We start from the raw sequence: 12,599 nt of genomic DNA, 5'->3' as shown, positions 1-12,599 counted from the left end.
TGTTTGCATCTAAGTTTTTGGGGGGCGGGCTGGGTTCTGGGATTATTTCTTTTAATTGGAATTTTTACTGTATGCTGTGTGATTTTAGACTGTTGTAATCTGCTTTGATTCCTTTGCAAAAAAGCAGAATATAAATTAATTTATTATTATTATTATTATTATTATTATTACTATATCTTCGAATTTTAGCTTGTCTGTTCTTCCTCATTCATACCTTTCCCCATCTTGACCACACTCTGATGTAACTTGGCCGCATGGGTCCCCCTTTTCATCTGTGAAATCTTGAAGGGCATGTAAAGTCCCTCAGGTGCAAAACAACAACTCACAGTCTGGAAAACAAAGCCTAAACCAAACCCTCATTTATCTTTGATTTTCTAGGAAGCGAGTCTAATTTGCACCCTTACAAATGCTTTGACATCTGTTCCTTGGACAATGTGCCGTTCTTTCCCACTTAATCACGCTTTGGGAAGCGTGGTTGTGCGAGAAAGAAAAGAGAAGTCCCCCAATATGACAGCTCTAATTTGTCTCTGCAAAGCAGTTGCATAAATAACCCAGGCGACAGGAAGCCCATTTATACTTCTTGGCGGGCTTCTGCAAAGATAAATAGCTAATAATTCCTATTATGGGGGTGATTACATTTCACAGCTTTGTTTCCCACTGGGAAGATTAATACCTTGGGGAGGGGGAAAGGGGTGTTTGCAGAGAATGGGTTCTGTGGGTACAAAAGTGCCATGTTTCTCTGTTCCAGCAAGAAGAGGAAGCATCGTCCTTTGAGGCAAAGAGAAGTGGAGAGGAAGGAAACCAGATTTAGTGGGTGATGCTAAATTACTTTTCTGTTACAAACGGAGTCGAAATTTTGGCTGCAGAATTAATGCACTTTGACGCTGCTTTACTTTCTCAGGCTCCGACGTAAAGAGTCCTGAGATTGGTAGTTTGTTGTGGCCCCAGAGCTCTCCGAAACGTAAGGCTAAATATCTCACAAAACTACCATATAGACTCGACTATAAGTTGAGGATAGGTTTTGGGGCCAAAATGGATGGATTTTGATATGACCCATGGATAAGTTGAGGGTAAAACTTAGCAGCATGTGCAAAGGTTGTAAAGGATGAAGCAAAGGGAAATGCTTGTGCTCACCCTAAAGGCAGGATGGATGAGAGAGTAGAGGGGTTGAAGTTTCTTTTAGGTGCTCCATGGAGAGATTATGCTCTCACCTTTCACCAGGGCATGGTTTCTCTTTTGATAATAAACTTCTATTCAATTCTAAGAGGTAAAGTACAGTACAGTCACCCCTTCTAACATGAGGAACCCGGATCCATGCCTTTGGAAATCTGTGGAGGGTGCACGCATGGGCATGCACCCCATTCAAACCTCGGGCTCCCATCTCCCATTGGAGATGAGGTGGCAATTAAAGTGGGGTCAAACGGCTTTATTTCCCAGTGCAGAGGCACCAGGCATCCATTTTGCAAATTATATATATATGTGTGTGTGTGTGTATGTGTGTGTGTGTGTGTGTGTGTGTGTGCAAATGTGAATCTGCAGTGAAACAGCTCCAGTTTCTCAATGTCCTTTTAAAATTGTGGTGCCCAGAACTGGACACAATATTCCAGGTGGGGCCTGACCAAAGCAGAATAGAGTGGCACTATTACCTCTCTTGATCTAGACACTATGCTTTTGTTGATGCAGCCTAAAATTGCATTGGCCTTTTTAGCTGCCGCATCACACTGTTGACTCATGTTCACCCCAGAGGACAGGATCAAAATTCAAAACGACCCGAATAAACTAGAAAGTTGGGTCACAGCTAACAAATTGAACTTCAACAGGGAGAAATGTAAGGTACTGCACTTAGGGCGGAAAAATAAAATGAACAGATATAGGATTATGGGGGACACCTGGCTGAATGAAACTACATGTGAAAGGGATCTAGGAGTCCAAGTACATTACAAGTTGAACATGAGTCAACAGTGCAATGTGGCAGCTAACAAGGCCAATGCGATTTTAGGCTGCATCAGTAATAGTATCTAGATCAAGGGAAGTAATAGTGCCACTCTTTTCTGCTTTGGTCAGGCCCCACCTGGAATATTGTGTCCAGTTCTGGGCACCACAATTTAAAAAGGATGTTGAAAAACTGGAGCCATGTGTCCAAAGGAGGGCGACTAAAATGGTGAAAGGTCTGGAAACCATGCCCTATGAGGAACAACTTAAGGAGCTGGGAATGTTTAGCCTGGAGAAGAGGAGGTTAAGAGGCGATATGATAGCCCTGTTTAAATACTTGAAGGGATGCCATATTGAGGAGGGAGCAAGCTTGTTTTCTGGACTCGGAGCAATGGATGCAAGCTCCAGGAAAAGAAATTCCACCTCAACATTAGGAGGAACGTCCTGACAGTAAAGGCTGTTTGACAGTGGAACACACTCCTTCCTTAGAGTGCAGTAGAGTCTCCTTCCTTGGAGGTCTTCCAATGGAGGCTGGATGGCCATCTGTCGGTGATGCTTTGATTGAGATTTCCTGCATGGCAGAATGGGGTTGGACTGGATGGCCCTTGCGGTATCTTCCAACTCTATGATTCTATAAGTATTTCACTGATAACCCATCCAAACAGATATTCATTTCCAATAACAATTTCCCCCTCTGAATTATATACAATGGATAATTTAAACCCATGGCTTTCCACACTACAGACCGATACATCTTTTGCAATGTACATTTCTGGAATGGTCTGGAGTGAGGTGAACGCCAGGGTCCCTGAGATCCAGAGGCTTCGATAATAACCAGCTTGGACTGCAGATGGTGCCACTAAACTAGATTTAAAAGCATGGACTGATCCACAGTGGTGTGAGGACTGAATTTCATCTCCTTGTTTAAGGGTGATTTCAGAGAAGGCTTTTATGTTGGCTCCCTTTGCTATGCTGCTGTGTTTTCGTGCATCTTTTCAATGGCGTCATGATCCGCTTGCTAGGAGGCGAAAATTAAGTTGGTTCTCTTGCACAGCTTCCTTGAATCAAGGACATCTGTTTGTTTGTTTTCCCTTTAAAAGCAGGAGGGGTTCAAGGTCTGGAGAAAATGCAGCAGCTTCAATGAGCTTTGGGAATGGAACTGCAGGATGCCTTGCTATTTTTGTCAGATGTGTGTTGTTGTTGTTTTTTTACTGTGCATGCTTGATTTCCTGCTGGGGAAGGAAATGTGTGCAGTACCAGCAGAAGCAAGGCTCCTGCGTATTTTATAACAAGGGTGGATGGGATTGTTTTATCAGCTACAGTTATTGGGTTTGGGAAGGGAAAGAACTGCAGTTCGAATCACTGATGACAGCAATGTAAAATGGGTATGAGAGGGGCACAGAGAACAGCCCTCTTCTATCCTTATTGCCGTTGCTGTTGTTGTGTGCCTTCAAGTCATTTCAAATTTATGGCGACCCTAAGACATAAGGGTTTTCTTGGCAAGCTTCTTCAGAGGGGGTTTGTCGTTGCCGCTCTCTGATGCCGAGAGAGTGTGACTTGCTCAAGATCACCCAGTGGGTTTCATGGCCAAGTTGGGATTTGAACCCTGGACTCCAGTCGTAGTCCAGCACTCAAACCACTATACCATGAAGGCTCATCCTTACTTCCATACCATCCTAAATACCCCTGATCTTGTCTGATTTTGGAATCTAAATAGGGTTGGACCTGATTAATATTTGAATGGAGGCAATCAGGCTATCTTATGGATCTCTAGGAAGAAGGCTGCCTCAAACTCTGGAATGCCTTTGCCAACGGGCAGAGCTAACAACCCTGAACTCAGTATAAAGCAGTGTTTTGCATTCCTATAACAGTGGACAATTCCCACCAGGGACATAGCCAGGATTTTGGGAAGGGGGGGTCCGGACTAAGTGCCACTATTATATTGGGGCTTGGGTGCGGTGGCGCAGCAGCACGCACCATTCATTTTTCTAACGGACCGCATCTTAGGCTGCACAATTCCAGCCCTGGGTCTAAAACTACCGGAAATGTTTAATTCGGCTTTTTCTCAGGAACCTCTGTAACTGCAAATACGGATAGAAACTCCTTGCTAGACTTTTCTCTCCCCCTGTGCATTGCAGCCATTTAGCCTCATGGCCACAGTTAGCTAGATTGGAAAAATGTTATATCATTAACTAGGTGTCAGAGACATCCTAATTTATTATCCCCAATTGCCAAGAGACCTAAATTCGCACTGAGCTGGTAAAGCTGTATCTGAATGGTGCTACCTCAGCAGCAGCAACAACATCTAAGGTCTGAGGAGAGGATATTTATGTATAGGAGAGCCAGTCTGCTGCCAATAAAATCCCATGATAGGTTTGACTTAGGGTTGCCATAAACCAGAAACGGCTCATAGGCACACAACACACACACACATACGTATGTATATATTTGTATGCACAAATGTACATGTTTGTACATGCATACTACTTTTGCACATTTTTGTAGTGTTTTAAAACTGTTTTTTTTTTAAATCCCAGGTTAGTCCTGCAGTGTTCAAATCAGGATAAATTTTTAATTGTTTTAACGTTACAGCTTTATTTACGTTTTAATATGTACCTATTGTACATTTATTGATATTGTAACTGTTTTAATATGTAAGCCTGCTTGAGTCTTGGGTTTGGAGGACAAGGCAAGTTATATGGTCATTGTGTATTTTATTTTTTGCATGTGTGTTGGCATGTTTTTAATACAACCTGGAGTTATGTTAGTATGGTTTAACAACAACAACAACAACAACAACAAAATAAATTTCAACAAAGTTAAATAAACAAAAACAGGCTGTTCTGGAATAGTGAAGAGGAAGCGAATTTACGTGAATTCGAATTGCGTTCGAACTGGCTTCCCATTGCCCGAAAATAGCTTGCCATTGCCTGAAATTGCGTGTGATCACCTCTCACGCAATAACGTGAAACCCCATGATTGCATTCGGACTGACTTCCCATTGACCGAAATTGCGTGTGGTAGTCTATCACGCAATAACGTGAAACCCCATGATTGTGTTCGGATTGCCATCGGATTATACTTCCAATTTCCCTTGTCTTATAAATTCCAAAGTCAGCTAACATCTACAACAAATGCATAAGAGGAATAAAAGCAAACATGACTCTTGAATGGAAGGAATATAGCAGGTAACCCAAACTAGCCTTCTCCACTGTTCTCTTTTAAAATCTCTTTAAAATTTGTGAGCCACTTTGGGTTTCTTTTTGGGAGAAAGGTGGTATAAAAATGAAATTGCATTAAAGCCCTCTGAGTAGCACTCCCTGCAAATTCACAAGGTTTCCGTGCAGGAATGCCATGTGCCCAGTATGTGGCAATTGCGAGATCAGTACATTGTTGTTGTTGTTGTTGTTGTTGTTGTTGTTGTTGTTGTTGTTTTCATCAGGCCAAACTTACCCATTAAGAGAGAATACCATTAAGAGAGAGGGTGGATTGGAGACCTGTGGAAGAGGACAAGGCTGCAACCTTGGACAGGACCACCTCACACTGTAACCTTTGGTTGTACGTCTCACTTGTGGTTTAACTAAATATACAGACCTAGGACCTGAATTGGTAAGATCTAAAATAGATTCTGCATTTCCTATTATTATCTTTTTTAGTCGAATTAAGCCCACATATCTTATACTGATGAGCTGGTACAAGAGTTTGGTGTCATGCAGAAAGTACAGACCTCATACCCATTACGTTCCCTTTATTAGTTTAATGAGCTTGGCTTTATTCCTGCAAATGATGCTGCCTTTTTTTATTATTGCTGCCTCTACAGTTTTAAGAATATCATTAAAACAGGAATCTGTAGAAAATGCAAGCATCAGTTAATGGATTTGCTTAGGAAATTGCACACGCCGGGAGCTCCCCCCGCCTTCTGCCAGTGTCATCTTCCGTGGAGTAATTATTTTGGTCGACTTTGGCGCGTTACAAACCGCCATTTACTATGCGCTCCGCGCATACTAGGATTAGAAAGGGGCGTGCTAGGTTTAGGAAGGGTCTTACCTTCCTAACCGGCCCCATTCCTAATACGCGTGGAGCGCGTAGTAAATGGCGGCGCCCATCCACACGGGCGCTGCCATATTTACGTCTCTGAGCACAGTGTCCGGACGTGCGCGCCTCGCAGCGCCACTTCCAGGGGCCAAAAAGGAGCGTCATTTCGGCGCTCCTTTTTAGCTGCGCCTGGAAGCCTCACAGTCTGGCCGCTGGGGCTTCTTGGCATAGCTAATGACGGCGGCGGCAGACCGCCCGCTTTTGGGCGGTCTGTAACGCGCCTTTGAATCTGTAGGGATGAATTCATGGCTTGTCACCAAACATCTTTCCCTCGATAAAGGAAAAAAACTCATTATCATCATGATCATCAGCAGCACTTGCCACTGAGTGACCTCAGCACCAGGTCTGCAAAATGGCCATTTAAATTGCAAACCAAACATTTAGGGCAGCCTTTACCAATGTAGTATCTTATGGGTGTTTTGGTCTACCACTGTACAACCCATGACCATTGGCCATGCTGTTGCTGCTGTTGTCCAAGATGTCTTGAGAGGCACCAGATGATCTTGGACTAAAGCTGGTTGGGGATGCTTTGATTGTGATTTCCTGCATGCCAGAATGGGGTTGGACTGGATGGCCCTTGCGGTCTCTTCCAACTCTATGATTGTATGATTCTAATTTTATTAGCCCATGTATCAAATCTGATATTCTTAATATTCTTAAAAGGGGCTTTTTTTGGGGTAAAATAGTACCCATCAGTCCAACGGTCTTCAAGAGTTCTGCTCAATATCCTTCCAACCCTCTGAAATTCATGGAGGAAAAGGGCATATGTTACCCTCTGTCCACAAAGGCGTACGCCAAATGAACATATTTAAGGTTCCACTATAATGTTTGTTGCGGCTTTTGCTGTGATAGACTAACACAGCCACCCACTCCCCAGAAATTCAGCCAAAATACAGGTGTTGATGTTTTCATGTGGGAGTCCTCCAGGTGTCATTGGACTCCGTCTCCCATCAGTCACCTTCATGTCCAATTTTTTGTTACACTCACCTTGCATGTAGAAAGTCTGATAGTAGCAAGTAGCAGGAAATACCTCTAACCAGGAGACCAGAGAAATGCTGCTAGTCACTGTAAGCAACTCGGAGGAACATGTTAATAATGAAAATGGGAATGAAATACATATAGTTTGGGAGGAGGAATGAAGAATATCCCAAAAGATAGAAAGTTGAAATGATACTGGAATGTACGGAATATAGAATATATGAAGGTAAATGAGTGAAGGAAAATATATAAGCCACGCAGGTGGCGATATAGATAACATATAATGTATGGTATATGGTGGAGCGAAAAATAAATATAGAAAAGTGATGTGATAATGGGTTTACAAGCCTTTATTTAGAAGTATTAAGAAGCCAGTGGTAGATAGTAATGAGATAAGAGTTCAGTTAGATTAAAATGGATTTATTTTTGGAGAGATCTGGGGAACCAGGAAGTTTATTTAAAGACATTTACATAAGTTTAATAACATAGTGTTATTTCTGGACATGTTGGAAAAAGTGAAAGTAATTGGATTGTCATTTATATTTTTAATGTTTTCAATAATAAAAAAAACATTTTATTAATGTTTTAGTTGTCCAGGTGGTTGCCCATGTCCACCCAGCAAAAGGAAGCAAGCGTTTTATTTCTCTTCTCCAACTTCCTTTAATCATAGAATCACAGAATCATAGAGTTGGAAGAGACACCAAGGACCATCCAGTCCAACCCCATTCTGCCATGCAGGAAATCCAAATCAAAGCATCCCCGACAGATGGCCATCCAGCCTCCGTTTGAAGACCTCCAAGGAGGGAGACTCCACTACACTCCGCGGGAGTTTGTTCCACTGTTGGACAGCCCTTACTGTCAGGAAGGTCCTCCTAATGCTGAGCTGGAATCTCTTTTCCTGTAGCTTGCATCCATTGTTCCGGGTCCTATTCTCTGGAGCAGCAGAAAACAAGCTTGCTCCCTCCTCAATATGACATCCCTTCAAATACTTAAACAGGGCTATCATATCACCTCTTAACAGGGCATGGTTTCCAGACCCTTCACCATTTTAGTCGCCCTCCTTTGGACACGCTCCAGTTTCTCCACATCATTTTTGAATTGTGGCGCCCAGAACTGGACACAATATTCCAGGTGAGGCCTGACCAGAGCAGAATAGAGTGGCACTATTACTTCCCTTGACCTAGACACTATAATTCTATTGATGCAGCCTAAAATCGCATTGGCCTTGTTGGCTGCTGCATTGCACTGTTGACACATGTTCAACTTGTGGTCTACTTGGACTCTGAGATCCCTTTTACATGTATAAATCTCATTCAGCCATGTGTCCCTCATCCTATATCTGTGCATTTCATTTTTCCTCCCTAAGTGCAGTACCTTACATTTCTCCCTGTTGAAGTCCATTTTGTTAGCCGTGCCCCAGCTTTCAAGTCTAATTACTGGTGTCTTTTGAAATCTTTTTGACACAGGAAACATTCATTTCACGGCTGCAGCATATTTATAGGCCATTCTCACACTGTATCGATTGTGTCGGTCAAATGACTTGTTCCTGTGGAGGAAATGCTTTGTTGGCTGCTACGCAGAAGCTGCTCCATCCAGCCTGCTTCGCACAATAGGCTTGTCTCGCCCAATACTGAGCATTTGGCTCCGTATTCTGGATCTTCTGGCTCGGCATCCTGACAAGAAGTCTCTACGTCTCCAGTCCTTCCCATCTGGGCTACTTTTTAAAGCCTGGGGTGAACAGAGGATTGTGTACAGCTCCCCAAGACTGTTTTTACAGCTCCCAAACCCCCACAGACTTTCCTAAATGTTCTTTTTATACCCCAAAAGGGGATGAATTACTGTATATACTGACAACGCATTCAGGGGCAGCTGTGTTGGCCATTTAACAAAAAACAAACAAAAATCCCTGAGTCAGGGACGTAGCCAAGGGGGGGGGGTTCTTGGGGTCCGGACCCCCCTTCCATTAGAAAAATGAATAGTGCGTGTTGCTGCGTCACCGTGCCCAAGCCCCATTATAATGGTGGCATTCAGTCTGGACCCCCCTCCCTTCCTAAAACCCTGGCTATGTCCCTGCCTGAGTGATACCTTTACTGACCAACCGAAATGCATGATAGACTTGCTGCAAGCTTTCAAAGCTCCATGGGCTTCTTCATCAGGCAAGATGTTACAAACCAACCAGGAGAGGAAGGAAAAACCAATTGGACATGTTAGTCAGATGCCTGCATGTTGGACTAAGGGCTCAAACAACATGCAGCCATCTGTCTAAGATCTCCAATTGGTTAATATCCTTGAGCATTATTGTTGTTGTTACCTAAAGCCTTCAAGTTAGTTTTAACCTTCTGAATGAGACACCTCCTAGACCCCCTATCCTCAACCTCTCAGCTCAGGTCCCACAAATTCATAGAATCATAGAGTTAGAAGAGAGCGCAAGGGCCATCCAGTCCAATCCCCTGCCATGCATGAACTCTCAATCAAAGCATCCCCGACAGATGGCCATCCAGCCTCTGTTTGAAGACCTCCCTCATTAAGTCTGACATGTGGTCTTCCTCTCTTCCTACCGCCTTCTACCTTTCCTGGCATTATTGCCTTTTCTAATGACGCATGCCTTCTCATGATGTGGCCAAAGTATGACGGCCTCAATCTAGTCATCCTGACTTCTAGAAGAGATTCAGTTTTGCTTTGCTCTAGGATCCATTTATTTGTCTTTTTGGCCATCCACAGTATCCAGCACTACATCTCAAACGAATCAACGTTCTTTCTGTTCGTTTCCTTCACTGCCCACCTTTCACATCCACACCTGGTGACTGGGAATACAATGGCTTGGATGATCCAAAGTTTTATATCAGTTTTATATCTTTCCACTTCAGGATCTTGTCTCGTTCTTTCAGATCTGTCCTTCCCATTCCTAGTCTTCTGGTCCATGTTTGATCCAAGGTATGGGAAAATCTCTATTTCATGTTTCTGCATCATCTAGGATGACTTCATGTAGATCTTCTGTGGTCATTATTATATACCCCCTTATCCCAAACTTTGTTCTGGAGGACAACCTGGACCACGGTTCAAATTGCATGACATGGATGCTGTTTTTTTTTTTTTTTTAAGAGTTTTAAATTTTGCGGCAATCCGAATGCAATCATGGGGTTTAACGTTATTGCGTGATAGACTACCACACACAATTTTGGGCAAAGGGAAGTCAGTCTGAACACAATCATGGGGTTTCATGTTATTGCATGAGAGGTGATCACATGCAATTTAGGGCAAAGGCAAGTTATTTTCAGGCAATGGGAAGTCAGTTCAAACGCAATTTGAATTCACGTAAATTTTCCTACCAGACTGAATGTTTGCAAGTACTCGTTCTGCCAATGGGTGTCAGAGACAACTTCATCTCACCATCTACTTCGCACATTGCAACATAGAACATTACACTGTACTCCGAGACCCTTTTTATAGGATGGCTTGCAATAATAGAAGAGAGAGATTAACTCAGTCGAGTGGCTGAAAGTCCACAAAGCAGCATAAACTAAGAAAGACTCTTGCCTGAACATTTGGGTTGGCAGCAGGGGAGATGAGGATAGAAACCACTTTTGATGTGAACAATAGCCTTAAATTCCATTATGTCCCCTTAATCTTAAATCAGAATTGACTAAAGCCGGCAGAGAGAAAGCTGATTATGCCTCCCCCTTTTCGGCTTTGGATGTGAAAGCGTGCATTGGGGTTTTTATCTGGAATGAAAGGTATCTCATGTAAATTTGAGCGTTTGTTAAATAAGAAAACAACCAACAATTTAATAAAAACTTCCTTAAGTCAGGAGCAAGGTGCTTCAGGGAAGAGAATAAGAGAAATGAATACAGGCGGTTTACAGACCACTCCTTTGGGGCGCAGGGACGTAGCCAAGGGGGGGTTCTTGGGGTCCGGACCCCCCCTTCCATTAGAAAAATGAATGGTGCGTGTTGCTGTGCCGCCGCGCCCAAGCCTCATTATAATGTTGGCACTTAGTCTGGACCCCCCCTTCCTAAAATCCTGGCTACGTCTCTGTGGGGCGGCCTGTACCCGCCCCTTTCCCTGACGGATCAGGGCCTCAGCTGCCACTGCGGCAGCCCTGAGGCCCCAATCCGCTGCTTTTCCAGGCCGCAGGGAAGTGGCAAAAGGCTTCAAGCCCCAAGGACACCCCAACAGCTGTGGGGAAAGGGAGAAAGGGGCCACCCGTGTAAAGGCTGTGCCAGCGACACAAAACCAACAAGGAGCTCCAAAATGGAGCTCCTTCTGGTGCTGCGGAAAAGGTGCCACAGGCGCCCTTCCGTGCCACCAGGACATCACATCTGCACCGCTCCGTTTGGAGGCGGCACGGCCGTGACGTCGTAATGGTGGCGCCCATGTGGACAGGGCACTGCCATTTTGTATGTACTCTGTATGCACTAGGGTTGGGGGCACCTAGAAGAGATGCCCCCAGGCAACCCTAGTACATACAGAGTACGTACTAGGGTTGGGGGCGTCTAGAAGAGATGCCCCCAGGCAACCCTAGTACATACAGAGTACGTACTAGGGTTGGGGGCGTCTAGAAGAGATGCCCCCAGGCAACCCTAGTACATACAGAGTACCTACTAGGGTGCCCATTTGTAAAGGGCCACAGTGTCTGAAGTTGCCACTTTGTACTGAGATGATGAATCCTCTTCCTTTTGCAACTTCTAAGATCATGCTTTGCTTGTGGGCAGTTTGCCATTAGTTCTGAATCCCTCATCACTGATAAGAGCTTCTTATCTGCAAAATGGATAGATGAGCCCTTTTAAAGGAACTGCAAGCTTGTGGAATGTAGAGATGGAAAAGAAAGTTGGTGGTGAAGTCAAAGGTTTTCATGGCTGGCATCCATAGGTTTTTTTGTAGATTTTTTGGGCTATGTGGCCATGATCTAGAAGGGTTTCTTCCTGTGGCTGGTACTTTTTTTGTCACAGTACCCCTCTTTTCAGGAAAAAAAATGCAATTTGTGAGGCTTGCAGTACTTTTTTGAACAACCAACTCTTCCCTCCACCCTACAAAACCATGCATACTTTTAAAATGTGCAAAATTGAAAAAAATATGTGCAAATATGCTTCAGTCAAAGGGGAATGTGTGTACAAAACCTGTGCGCATTGGGGAAAGTACACGTATATATTCATTTATCACAGAAAATGCACATTAATTTGTCTGCAAGAAGAATAAAGCAAAGATTTACAATGTGGTACGGACAACACATGGGAAAGGAATAGAGGTGGAGTTTGGAAAAACACAATGAAATTATAACACACACATTAAAGCACACACACACACACATAAACACACAATATGTTGGGAAACACAGCAAAACAGAGAATTTTCCACACCCCTAGCAGAGCACATAGATGGAAATGTGGGAGTGGGGCAATGAAAACACTCACGAAGGTGTGTGTAAGTCCATACACTGCATTAGGAAGTGTAACAAGGCTTTGGATGCCAGGACGGTTTCATCCCTGGGGTAACTGTCTCTTAAGCCAAGGAAGCTGCCGCAGTGTTGGATTTGGCCTGCTGACAAAACTCACAACGTGAGCTGTTTAACGGAGCCTTTGTTCCTTAACGCCAGC

This window comes from Sceloporus occidentalis, unplaced genomic scaffold (genome assembly GCF_023333645.1).
Source record: "Sceloporus occidentalis isolate IW3139 unplaced genomic scaffold, rSceOcc1.0.p SCAF_64, whole genome shotgun sequence".
NCBI classification, from domain to species: Eukaryota; Metazoa; Chordata; class Lepidosauria; order Squamata; family Phrynosomatidae; genus Sceloporus; species Sceloporus occidentalis.
This window is presented reverse-complemented; position numbering follows the sequence as displayed.